Consider the following 11322-nt stretch of genomic DNA (forward strand, 5'->3'; position numbering starts at 1 on the left):
ACAAACAGAGAAAGAAACACAAATCTATTTTCATCATTTTTTATTATAAAATCCTGTGTGACTACAGGTCAAAAACACTTGTGGCAGAAACATAATTCTATGTAAGCTAGAGATGTTCCATACATTAAAAAAACTGTTGCATGATTTCAAGGACTTTTTTGTTTCAGCCTACCTACTGTTTGTATTCAATGTGAGATAAAGTCTCTTTCTGTAACCATTGATTATCACTGACCATCACAATTAGGAAAAGCAAGATGGCTACAAAATGAACAATTTCAATATTAATAACAATGTTTTGCCTTAGTCCAAAAAGGCCCTGTATTCTCTCTCCCTTAATTAATTTGGCAAGTCTGTATTTAATCTGGAAACAGCAAATCATGCAAGCAAAATTTTCCTCTGATATGAGGTTGAAAATCTCCAAGATTACAGGCTTCTACAGAAATAGAATCACTTTAGGAGTACACTGAGATTTTAACCTACAAACCAGCTTTCTATAACGATTCTATTAAAAAAAAAACTGATATGTAAATGCTTGTGGTCGTTTGTCAACTGTTATAGTTTTTGAAAGATGTCTTCCAAGGATAAGTCCTTTGTATATGTTCCTTGTAAATGAACACAATGTTCACAGAAAGGCCAGTGCCCGATCAGTTGCCTTTTAGCGTCTAATACATTTAGATGTTATCGCTGTTTTAGGAATATTAAAAAGAACAGACTTATAATCTGAGATACTGGTTTCCAGGATTCCTGGAGGCATCGTCTTAATCTAACCGAAATCTGATCAATGATATCTTAGAAATGACTGCATCTTCTAGCTCTTTTAGACTACTGTGCATGCAGTTTTTATACATGTCCAAAAGTAGGCAGAATTCTGGGGTGCTTCTTTTTTTCAGTAGAAAAGCAGATTTCCTATTAGGTTGTTCTTCTGTTAGTAGCAGAACATATTGCATGACATAATAAAGGTCAAATACTTTCCAGTCTGACTCATAGGTGGCCTCTGCATGAGCTGATGAATAACTGCTATCTAGAGTTACTGGGGCTTAAAGGGTGAGATATCCCAAAGAACTGTTTCTTCTGCTTCTTCTAAACCATCATTGATAGCCTCACTTGAACAGCTTGATTTGAATTAATCATTCCATTAGTTGATTCAGTACTACCAGAAGCGGTCTTACCCACTTGTTCCATATCAAGTGGTTTTACCATCTCTTCAGTTGTGCAGCCTGTCCTAGAGAATCTGATTCTGATGTGTCAGTTATTCAATGTAAAAAAAAAAAAAAGTGGAAGACATGAGAAAATATGGACCCAATAATATAGTCCATCAGAGATTGCCAGAGGAAGGATTATGTTCTATTTTCCATTTTGCTTTACATGCTGATTTGTCGTTTCATAACCACCAGATTTCGAGATGCTTGTTAGCCTTTTCTCCTGCTCTTGGTGTTGATGTGGTCAAATTATTATCCATGTCAAGTCCAATTCTACTTTGTTTCAATGGATTTTTCTCTCTTGTGCTTATGCTACCTATAATGTTTTGATAAATTGATGTCAACCATCCAGTTTCATTCTATGGTGGATTTTCTCCTCCTGAAGGCAGACTTTCATAAAATCTGAGTATTTCCTTGTTGCTCTGGCAAGACATTGTGCTTGGATTTGGTTTGATTGCTAGAAGCTTTCCTTGCACTTGGCCTCATCTTTTATGGGTGCTTCCTGTAAAACTGTGATGCCAGAAATATATCCTCAGGCTCCAGTGATGGTCCTGACTGCTCAATGTAAGCTGTCTTTCCTGCTTAGCCTGCAGCAACAATAGAACCATCTTCAGCCATTCACAATTTCTCACTTACTGACCTGTGGTTCTGCACAAACAGGACCCACAGGGAAAGCCAGGTATTTCCTTTTGACCAGTATTTTTCCCCCATGGTATGGGCCTATATCGGAAGGCTTAAAAATTTATGCGCTCCCTTAACATGTGGCCTCAAAAGCCTAGCTATGTGTTCCTATGCTGTTGCCCAGTATGCCCACCAGCCAGTGGGAAGTCCTGTCTAGCTAGCTAGCTCTTCTAAGAGCCAGACCAGCTACACTTCGCCAATCCTCAGCCTAATAGTTTTCCCTTCCTTGCCAGACTGCAAAACTATTCAAACCAATCACATCCTCCCATAAAATTAAGGGTCACCTCAACCTTTTGTTTCTACAAAGCATGCCTCCCTCAGCCCCTGCTTATTAACTCTGTTTCCAAGAACAACTGTCATGTGGTCTTGCTTGGACTGCCATGATTTCCTTTGGAACTGTATAATTGATTAATAAACTTCAGTTTTATTTCATCTGTCTAGTGTCAGGCATTGTGCGTTTGGCCATCCCATACTATTTAGGATGGAGCATCCCTTTCTCACCAATGAAGTGAATAGGAGTAAATCAAAACTGGGAGCAGACTTCCCTGTTTCTTTACATGTCTCTTAATTTTTTTGTGGGAAACTGCACATTTGAGGTAATATGTTGTAGCCAGTCTTCTACTGGTTCCCCCTCTGGTGCCTGTTATTTTTCTTTGCTTTTTTATTTGTTGAATGACTGGTTGGATTGTTTTGGCAAAGTCTATTCCCCCCTCCCTCAAAGCATGAAACCTCTGATTTTCTTCATCAGGGGACCAAGCACAGGTTTTGATATGCCTGCAATTACCCTAGGATGACTGTTGTTGTTGTTGTTTTGTTTGTTTGTTTTGCAAGGCTCCCTTTGATTGTCTCTTTCCCTGACCAGGTGGTAATCTTCACCAATTCCTGGGCAGGGCATAAATTGCTCAATAGACTGATCCGATTAAAATTGGGGTCCTTTGGTGGGATAGTTTTAAAGTCAGTGTTTCAGATTTGTTCTCACCCCAGTAGTGCTCTTCTTGGCTGTCTGTTTCCCTGGTTCTCTCTGGTCAACTAGCTTTCCTACAGTTTAGCTTTTAGTTTGAATAATTCTACCAATTTCATCTTCATTGCTCTTAACCACAAACTCCATTAATTTTGAGAGGGCCATAGGCTTCAACTTCTTCATAGTCTGTTGCAAAAATGATTCACTTTCCTTGGGAAGAGAGGCAGAGCCCTCTGTTTAATGGCCTACTTCTGTTGGGAGAAAATCTCTGAGCTATAGGTGTGGAGCTAGGAATGGTGAACTTTTAAATGAGTGACACTCGTGCCTTAGGATCTGGGCCTTCAGTGGAAGGCGACAGTAGTTTCAGGTCTTCTTGGATTACCTTACCCAAGATAGAGTCTCTTACCAAATTGGGGTCCCAATATTTTCAACAGTGCTGCATCCAAGGTAATCCTATGAGTGCAGACTGCACGGAAGATGGGAGCCTCCATGTCTGGACTGTACTCACCTAGACTTAGACTCAGCAACAGGTAGCTTGGGAAAATATGAGAAACACTGGTGCTCTGCCTTTTCTGGAAAGATCACTCTGGGTGTGTTGTGGGGAGAAGGGACCCTGTTTTCTTGATTGTACCAATCTGGAGTGGAGTTTCCGTCTTGCTGACTTAGCAGGGGAAGGGAGGGTATAGGTCTTTGCTCAAATACCAGACTCTCACCGTCCTTACTAAATTTTCCTAGATATTCTTGAATAAATGTTTCTTTACTTGCTATATGCCCTCAGGACCATTTATAGATAATTTAGATAGTTTGATTTTTAAAAAACCAATTTTTTCAGTTTCACTGGGGAACAGATTCATAGAGCTCCTCAAGCTATCATGCCAGAAGTGGAACTTCTGGCAATCTTTATTAGTCACCTCTTTAAAAGCCCATTCCACATCAAAATGCCAAGAGCATGAGCATGAAAAGGGTCATGAAGTGGCCACTGAATGCCATGTCCATTAGTGCACTCTTAGATCTCCTTCACCATGAATAGCAACGCATTGTCTGGGTGTAAGTGTCCCAATTATTCAAAACCTGGAGGATCTTGGACTCAAGAACTATCATTATGGGGCTAGAATCTCCCACTCACATAGGGATGGCACTCCATCAGTGGAATACCTTACGTCGATTAGATGCCAGTGATAGCCACCAAATGGCAGCAGAGAACCCATGCAGTCCGTTTGTTAAGAATGGGTAGTGCCCATTTCTTGAGCTGTATGTTTAAAGTATTTGTCATACTTCCCTGTATTTTAAGGGAACTCAAATGAAAAACACCACAATTAGGACAGAGGTAGTGGGACAAGTGCACAATGAAGACCCTGTTTCCTCTGACCTAGCCATTTGAAGCAGCACAAAACACCAGAGAGAGGACCTGATGGCTCATGAGGTAAAAGTAAACCGAATGTTGCACCCCAGTGTTCTTAGCAGCAATGTCCGCAATAGCCGAATTGTGGAAAGAGCCGAGATGCCCTTCAACAGATGAATGGATAAAGAAGATGTGGCCCATATATACAATGAAATATTACTCAGCCATCAGAAAGCATGAATAGCCAACTTTTACATCAACATGGATGGGACTGGAGGAGATTATGCTAAGTGAAATAAGTCAAACAGAGAAAGTCAATTATCATATGGTTTCACTTATTTGTGGAACATAAGGAATAGAATGGAGGACATTAGGAGAAGGAAGGGAAAAATGAATGGGGGTGGGAATCGGAGGGGGAGATGAACCATGAGAGACTATGGACTCTGAGAAACAAACTGAGTGTTTTAGAGGGGAGGGGGGTGGGGGGATGGGTTAGCCTGGTGATGGGTATTAAGGAGGGCATGTACTGCATGGAGCACTGGGTGTTACACGACAACAATGAATCATGGAACAATACATCAAAACTAATGATGTATCATATGGTGACTAACATAATGTAATAAAAATAAAATTTAAAAAATTAAAAAATATAAACCAAATGTTTAACATGAACCACTTATAACATTTATAAAATTTGCAAAGTTGGGGGCAAAACTTCAAATGGGGTTCTACATGCCATATTCCTAATTATTTGAAATGTTTAAGTCAACCAATAAATTGTAAAAATATGGCTTGGCAAATATAACTTCATAACGGCCTGAAAGGTCCAGTTTGGGTTTTGAATTCATAGACTGCTCTACCTTTTGAGCCTTCAGTGTGGGAAGACTACCACCAACCCTCCAGGCCTATTGCCCTAGACTAGGCCTCAGGCATTAGCCAGTCTGCCTTCTCTTCCCACCCTGAGTTTTATCCCCCACCTTTGAGGACTCATCTGTGTGTATGTGGAGAACCCAGCAACTCATTAACTGTTCCTCATGTACAGCCACACCCCTTCCCCATAGCCACTTAGAAGTACATATTCCAACAGTGCAGTTAGTCCTCAAACAGACAGTCCCAGTGAAGGGCACGGTGGTGCTGGAAGCAGGCTTGGGTCCATTTGGATGAAGAGTTCAGGTGTCCCAGGTATCTCGAGGATGATATCGAAGGGGCTAAGACACAGAGTGTACATATATTCCTTTGGCCCCAACACTGGGCTTTTGGCCCCATGGGAAGAACATATCAGGAAGAGAACCAAAGAGAGTCTTTGAAGCATGAAGTTCAGGAGATGGGCCTTCTCTTGATAGGGTCTAAGAAAAATGCTGTATTTAATAACTCGTACAGCATGAATTAACTAATCAGACACAAATTGAGGGCCTTCAAATCACACTCATGGACGGTTCTCAATTTACCCTGCCCTTTCCATTTAAATAATGCTGATGAAGAGCCCTGTCCCTTGTCTCACTATGTAGTTCTGGTCATATAAGAATTACTATGTGATAATACATTTTATTTATTTTTTAAAGACTTATTTATTTATTTTAGAGAGAAGGGGGAAGGAGCAGAGGGAGAGAAAGAGTCCCAAGCAGACTCCCTGCCAAGTGCAGAGGCCGACGCGGGGCTTGAACTCACAACCCTGAGATCATGACCTGAGCTGAAATCGAGTTAGATGCTTAACTGACTGAACCACCCAGGCACCCCTGTGATAATACATTTTAAAATGCCAACACTGGTGGGACGCCTGGGTGGCTCAGTCGGTGAAGCGTCTGCCCACAGCTCAGGTCATGATCTCAGGGTCCTGGGATCGAGCTCCACGTCGGGCTCTCTGCTCAGCTGGGAGTCTGCTTCTCCTTCTCACTCTCCCTCTGTGATTTCCCTCTCTCTCAAATAAAATCTTTAAAATGCTAACATTGGTGAAAAGAAAAAGTTAAGGATGCGTTACATTTTTTTCACTTTATAAACATTAATTGAGCACCTAAGAAGGGGGAGAACAGAGTGCTTGATATCTGGGGAAGGAAGGATAAATTAAACTTCTAAGGTTGCAATTACTCAGAATCTCACAATCCGTACAGTTTCCGAAGGGGTGGAGCAGTAGATACACACACACACACACACAATTTTAATATTAGTTAGAACATGAGAGTGCTACCACAGAATATGAAAGCGGTATTGATGCCAAATACAATCACCTAGGCAACCTTCTTAAATGTAGAAACAGGATCTTCTACCATCAAACTTCTGGCCTTCCTTTGATCCTCTACTCTGGTAAACTAAGACTTCATTTTTCTTAAACAGCTTCCAGATTTTAGGCCCATTTTCTCCCTTTCCTCTTAATTCATTGTCATTTTTATTAGGAAATATTTCAGACCTACGTGGTCTATGGTATAGACACTACTACATCCATTTACCCACTACCCTACTCAAGAAATACAACATTACAAATACAACTGAAGCCCACTGTGTACCTGTAGTATGTTAAACTGCATCTTCCAAAAAGAAATTCCCAAGTCCTAATATCTGGTCCCCGTAAATCTGACTTTATTTAGAAACCAGGTTTTGCGAATGTAACTAGCCTAAGGGACACAAGATGAAATCATCCTGGATTTAGGGTGAGCCTAAATCCAATGACTAATGTAAGTGTAAGAGCAAGGAGAGGGAGTATTGAGTCACAGACACACCGGAAAGGTCATATGAAAATGGAGGCAGATATTGGAGTTATGCTGCCACAAGCGGAGGAATTTCAGGAGATAAACAGAATCTGGAAGAGGCAAGGAATATTCTCTCCTGGACCTTCAAAGGAAATGTGGATGTGTCCTTAAAGTGATTTCACCTGAAATCAGAACTCCAGAACTAGAGAACTGCCAGAATCAGCCCCCAGAGTGTGAGGGTATGAAGTTCTGTTTTAAGCCACCCACTTTGTATAATTTGTTATGACAGAAGTAGAAATCTAAGACAGCCCCTCCCCAATTGAATTCTCCACCGTCCCTCTACATAAGACATAATGATTTTCCTAAAAAAGCTCTTTATCATTGCATTATAGGCCTTTCTGCATGCTACATATGCATGCATTTCCAACGCTTACTTTTTAATATATATATATATCCAAAATCAATGTATGCTTGTTTTACATGGTTTGAAAACTCATATACATTGTGTCAGTGTTTGTATTCTTCTGGAATGAGCTTGTTCCCTTATCCAGTATTTTGCACTGCCACCAACCATAGTTTGTCCTTCTAGGAGGTCTTTCTCTGTGTCCCAGGTCTTGGAGAATTCCATTCTCATGCTCAGCTCAGACCTTACTGTCTACCTGAAACAGCAATGCTTCCCTGAATTAATCCTGCTCCTACCAAAGATGAAGCTTGGTTTCCCCTCATTCCTTGCTTGAAATGAATGGTTCTCAAACTTTATTGAGATTCAGAATCACATGGGGGGTGGGGGGGGGGGTTCTAAACTATGACTGCTGGCCCAGCACCAGAATTACCAATTCAGAAGGTATGGAGTGAGGCCTGAGGATTTGCATTTCTAACAAGTTCCCAGGTGATGCTGATGCTGCTGGTGCATATCAGCCCAGTACAAACCAGCACCATCTGGTCTCCAGGTAAGCTAGGTCATTCGTCAGGTACTTCAAAAGAATGCAGTAGGGACAACTTCATCCTTCTTTATATAAATTGTTTATAAGTTTTTAATGAATTGGAGGATGAATAAAAGGACCTAAAACAGGCTTACCAAATGGTTGAAAGTGATTCCTTTCAATAATAGGTGGGCCAAAACAAAAAGATACAAAGATAGATTTAAGTCATTGTAATATATCTAAAAAATCTGCAGCTTAATCATTTTAAACAAACTTTTATTTTCAACTTCAAAATGCTGTCATATCTCTCAAATATATGATGAAATTGGAACAAAACCAGTGGTGATAAAATTTTGAAAGACAAATAAATATCAGAAAATCTCCATTCCTTGAAGAACAAATTCATTGTGGCTTTCTTCGTTCATGTCTTTCTATGCCTCCGAACTGTAGATGAAATAAGAGACAATTAACAAGTGAACTTGATTAAAATGCAATAGTGACTTTCTAAGTCTAAGAATAAGCAATCCTATTTATGTTTGAGCTAAAAGGAGAAATAATGTATCCCTCTTGTAACCCAGACCCCTGGGTAAAAGAGTGCTTTTGCATAATCTGATGTCCTCAATTCTGTGACACACCAAACTCAACTGCTATTTTTTTTAAAGATTTTATTTATTTATTCATTAGAGACAGAGGGAGAAGCAGGCTCCCAAGGAGCAGGGAGCATGATGCGGGACTCGATCCCAGGACCCTAGGATCATGACCTGAGCCGAAGGCAGACGCTCAACCATCTGAGCCACCCAGGCGCCCTCAACTGCTATTTGCCAAACCAAAAAGGTTAGTTTATTTTGTTGTGAGGCAACATCCTGGTATTTAGGCATTTCTTTGATTTTAATAATCTGTGCTCTATCCATAAGCAACACTCCTTTACCTCCCAGACCCCAGGTTCCAATATCTGTAAAAGAAGAAAGTTAAAGAAAAGGACAAAATATGTTGGATATAGATTGAGTTAATTACCAATCCAGTGATAAACAATAATCTTACCATGACTATTATTTTTTTTTCTTTTCACTGCCCCCTGAAATATAAACATTTACAACTGAACTAATGGTTAGGCATCAATCATTAAATGTGGTCCTAAATAAAATTCTTACCATACCTGTGTTAGTCACATTCTCAAAGGAATTCTCTCCCACTTAGTATAAGAGACCATATTTCTGTGGCTATATGATGAAAGCCCAGCTATTGTCCATTTAAATTCCTTTAGCTGGGTGTTCTGGTAACTGTGTTCTAAACAAACATTGGTCTTTGCTACCAGGGCTGACACATTTCCCACCTGTTGAAGACTTACAGCTACAACTGAAAGGACTTGAAACTGTGAATGAAGTACATTTCAGAATATGCTGCATTCTATACCAATATACAAAATTAACATTAAACTGGCTCACAGAACTAAATTTTTGACATTGATTTTGTTATTTACTTCACTGAGAAAATTTAGAAGCATAATTGATTTTATGTCAGGCATGGTTGGATGATACATAAAGCTACACACAGATACCTGGGTTCTCTGGAACTGGTCTCTTCTGGGTCCAGATCTTTTTCAGGCCCTTTTTCAGGTTCTTCATTTCTGATCACTTCTACTTTCTTTTCCTCATTTCCAGCTTCTCGGGCCTCATCATCAGAGCTTTCATACTTATATTTACTGGCTTCATTAGTGAAGAATAATACGGACTTTGGGACCAGAACTTCACGGAAAAAATAGCCCAATTTATAATCGGTGGCGACATCGAGTACTCTGCCCTCAGAAGAATCAGGAGGGTAGAAGTAGGTGAAGAAAGAATAGCTGGGCATCTTCCTAGTGGTGGATACAATGCTTCTGCGGCCGTCACATTTCTGCAGCTTGCTCTTTTTCATGGTGACATATTTCCCCTCCTTCCAGTAGATCTCACACCCTGTGCTGCTGATAATTTCTGGCCCTTTGGAGAAGAAGGGATCAGAATCATCTGCGTCTGATCGCATTTGGTATGTTTTCGTCAGGACTTCGTTGAAAAAGTATTCGTTTGACTTGAAGATAAATTCTATGGTGAAGCTCATTGGTTCCTCCAACCCTGAAAATTTAATTTTTACATCTTTCAAGTGCTCTAGTACAAGTTCATCATTTTTTCGGATCATCCTCCCAAGGATCTTCACATTTTTAAAAGCCGTCAACCAAAAGTGAGGTATGGTAGAAGGTGGCATATTTTTTCTCTAGATCGTGAAAATCTCTGTAGAATTGAGCTTCTACTTGTGCATATTGGGCCTGGAGGTTTTTGAGAGCTTTGACCCGCAGCTTAACTGCTAAAGGCAAGTGCTGAGCACTGCCTGCCTTTGAGCTGGGTGCCCCAACAGGGGCTGCAAGGGCCTGAGGACTTGACGGCCACTCGCCAACCTGGACCGTGTTGGGGGCACAGGCCCCAGCCTCCCAGGACTCGAAGGCATCGCCCAGGGCCTCGCCTTCTTTGACCTGGGCCTCTGCTGTAGGTTCCTCTGCCTTTTGGGATGCAGCCTCCTCTGTTGGTTCCTGCGGCCCCCAGGGCGGGGTGCCCTCTGCCTGGTACTCGCCCACCCAGACCGCTGCTTCCTCTCCCGGGTGCTCCTGATCCTGGGGTGCTGGTCCTTCTGCTGGGTCTTCCACCTCTGGAGGCGCTTGTCCCTCTCCAGGGTCCTCGGGCTCCCGGGAGTGGCGCCTGACCACCACGTGGCCTGCGTGGGGCCGGACCAGGACATGGTCGTTATCATGGATACGGTGTAGAAGGGAATGGACCAGAGCCCTGAAGAGGGACCAAAAGCACGTCATGGGGGCCTGAGGAGCAGCCGTGGCGACTTCTGGGACTTCTGCTCCATCTTGGCCATTGCCTTCCTCCTCTTCACTCTCTTCCTCTTCCTCCTCATTCTCTTCCTCGTTTTCCCCCTCTTCTTCCGACTCATACTCAGATTCCTCCTCGTTCCCAAACTCAAACTCGAACTCTGGCGACTGGTACTCATAGTCTTCCTGGTCCCCGAACTCGAGCTCCTCTTCTTCCTCCTCTTCCTCATCCTCTTCCCAGTCCTCCTCCTCTTCGAGCAGCTTTACATCCCAGCTCTTTTCCATGGCCTGGGAAGTCTTCTGCCCACCCTCCTCCTCAGGAAGGGCTCTGGAAACCCCTTCAGGAGCGAGGAAGGCTGCACCCTCCTCAACTCCATCCACCCCTTCTGAAGGGGACACCAGGACCCCAAGTGTTCTGGGGTTCTGGCCACCTGTGATCAGACTTTGCTCCTCTGTGGCAGACATGGCAGGAGGGACTCACCAGTCAGTGCCTCAACTGGAGCTTTCATCTGGCTGCAGCGACAACTGCCGTGAAGATGGCGGCCGCTGAAGTGACTGACCCTGAGGGGAGGCTATTGGCCGCAAGGCCTGTCAGGAGGCAGTGAGGGTGGCACAGAAGATGGCTTCCAAGGGTACAACAGTCTGTGAAGGTGCCCGGGGAAGCCCCGTGACAGGAAGCGCAAAGGG

At 42.4% G+C, this 11322-nt stretch overlaps 1 pseudogene; it reads right to left on the minus strand.

The window, feature by feature from the left end:
* Nucleotides 1-505: 505 nt before the first annotated feature.
* LOC110570372 lies at nt 506-9962 on the minus strand (annotated as a pseudogene).
* Between the last annotated feature and the right edge of the window lie 1360 nt (nt 9963-11322).

This window comes from Neomonachus schauinslandi, chromosome X, assembly GCF_002201575.2.
Source record: "Neomonachus schauinslandi chromosome X, ASM220157v2, whole genome shotgun sequence".
Lineage (NCBI taxonomy): Eukaryota > Metazoa > Chordata > Mammalia > Carnivora > Phocidae > Neomonachus > Neomonachus schauinslandi.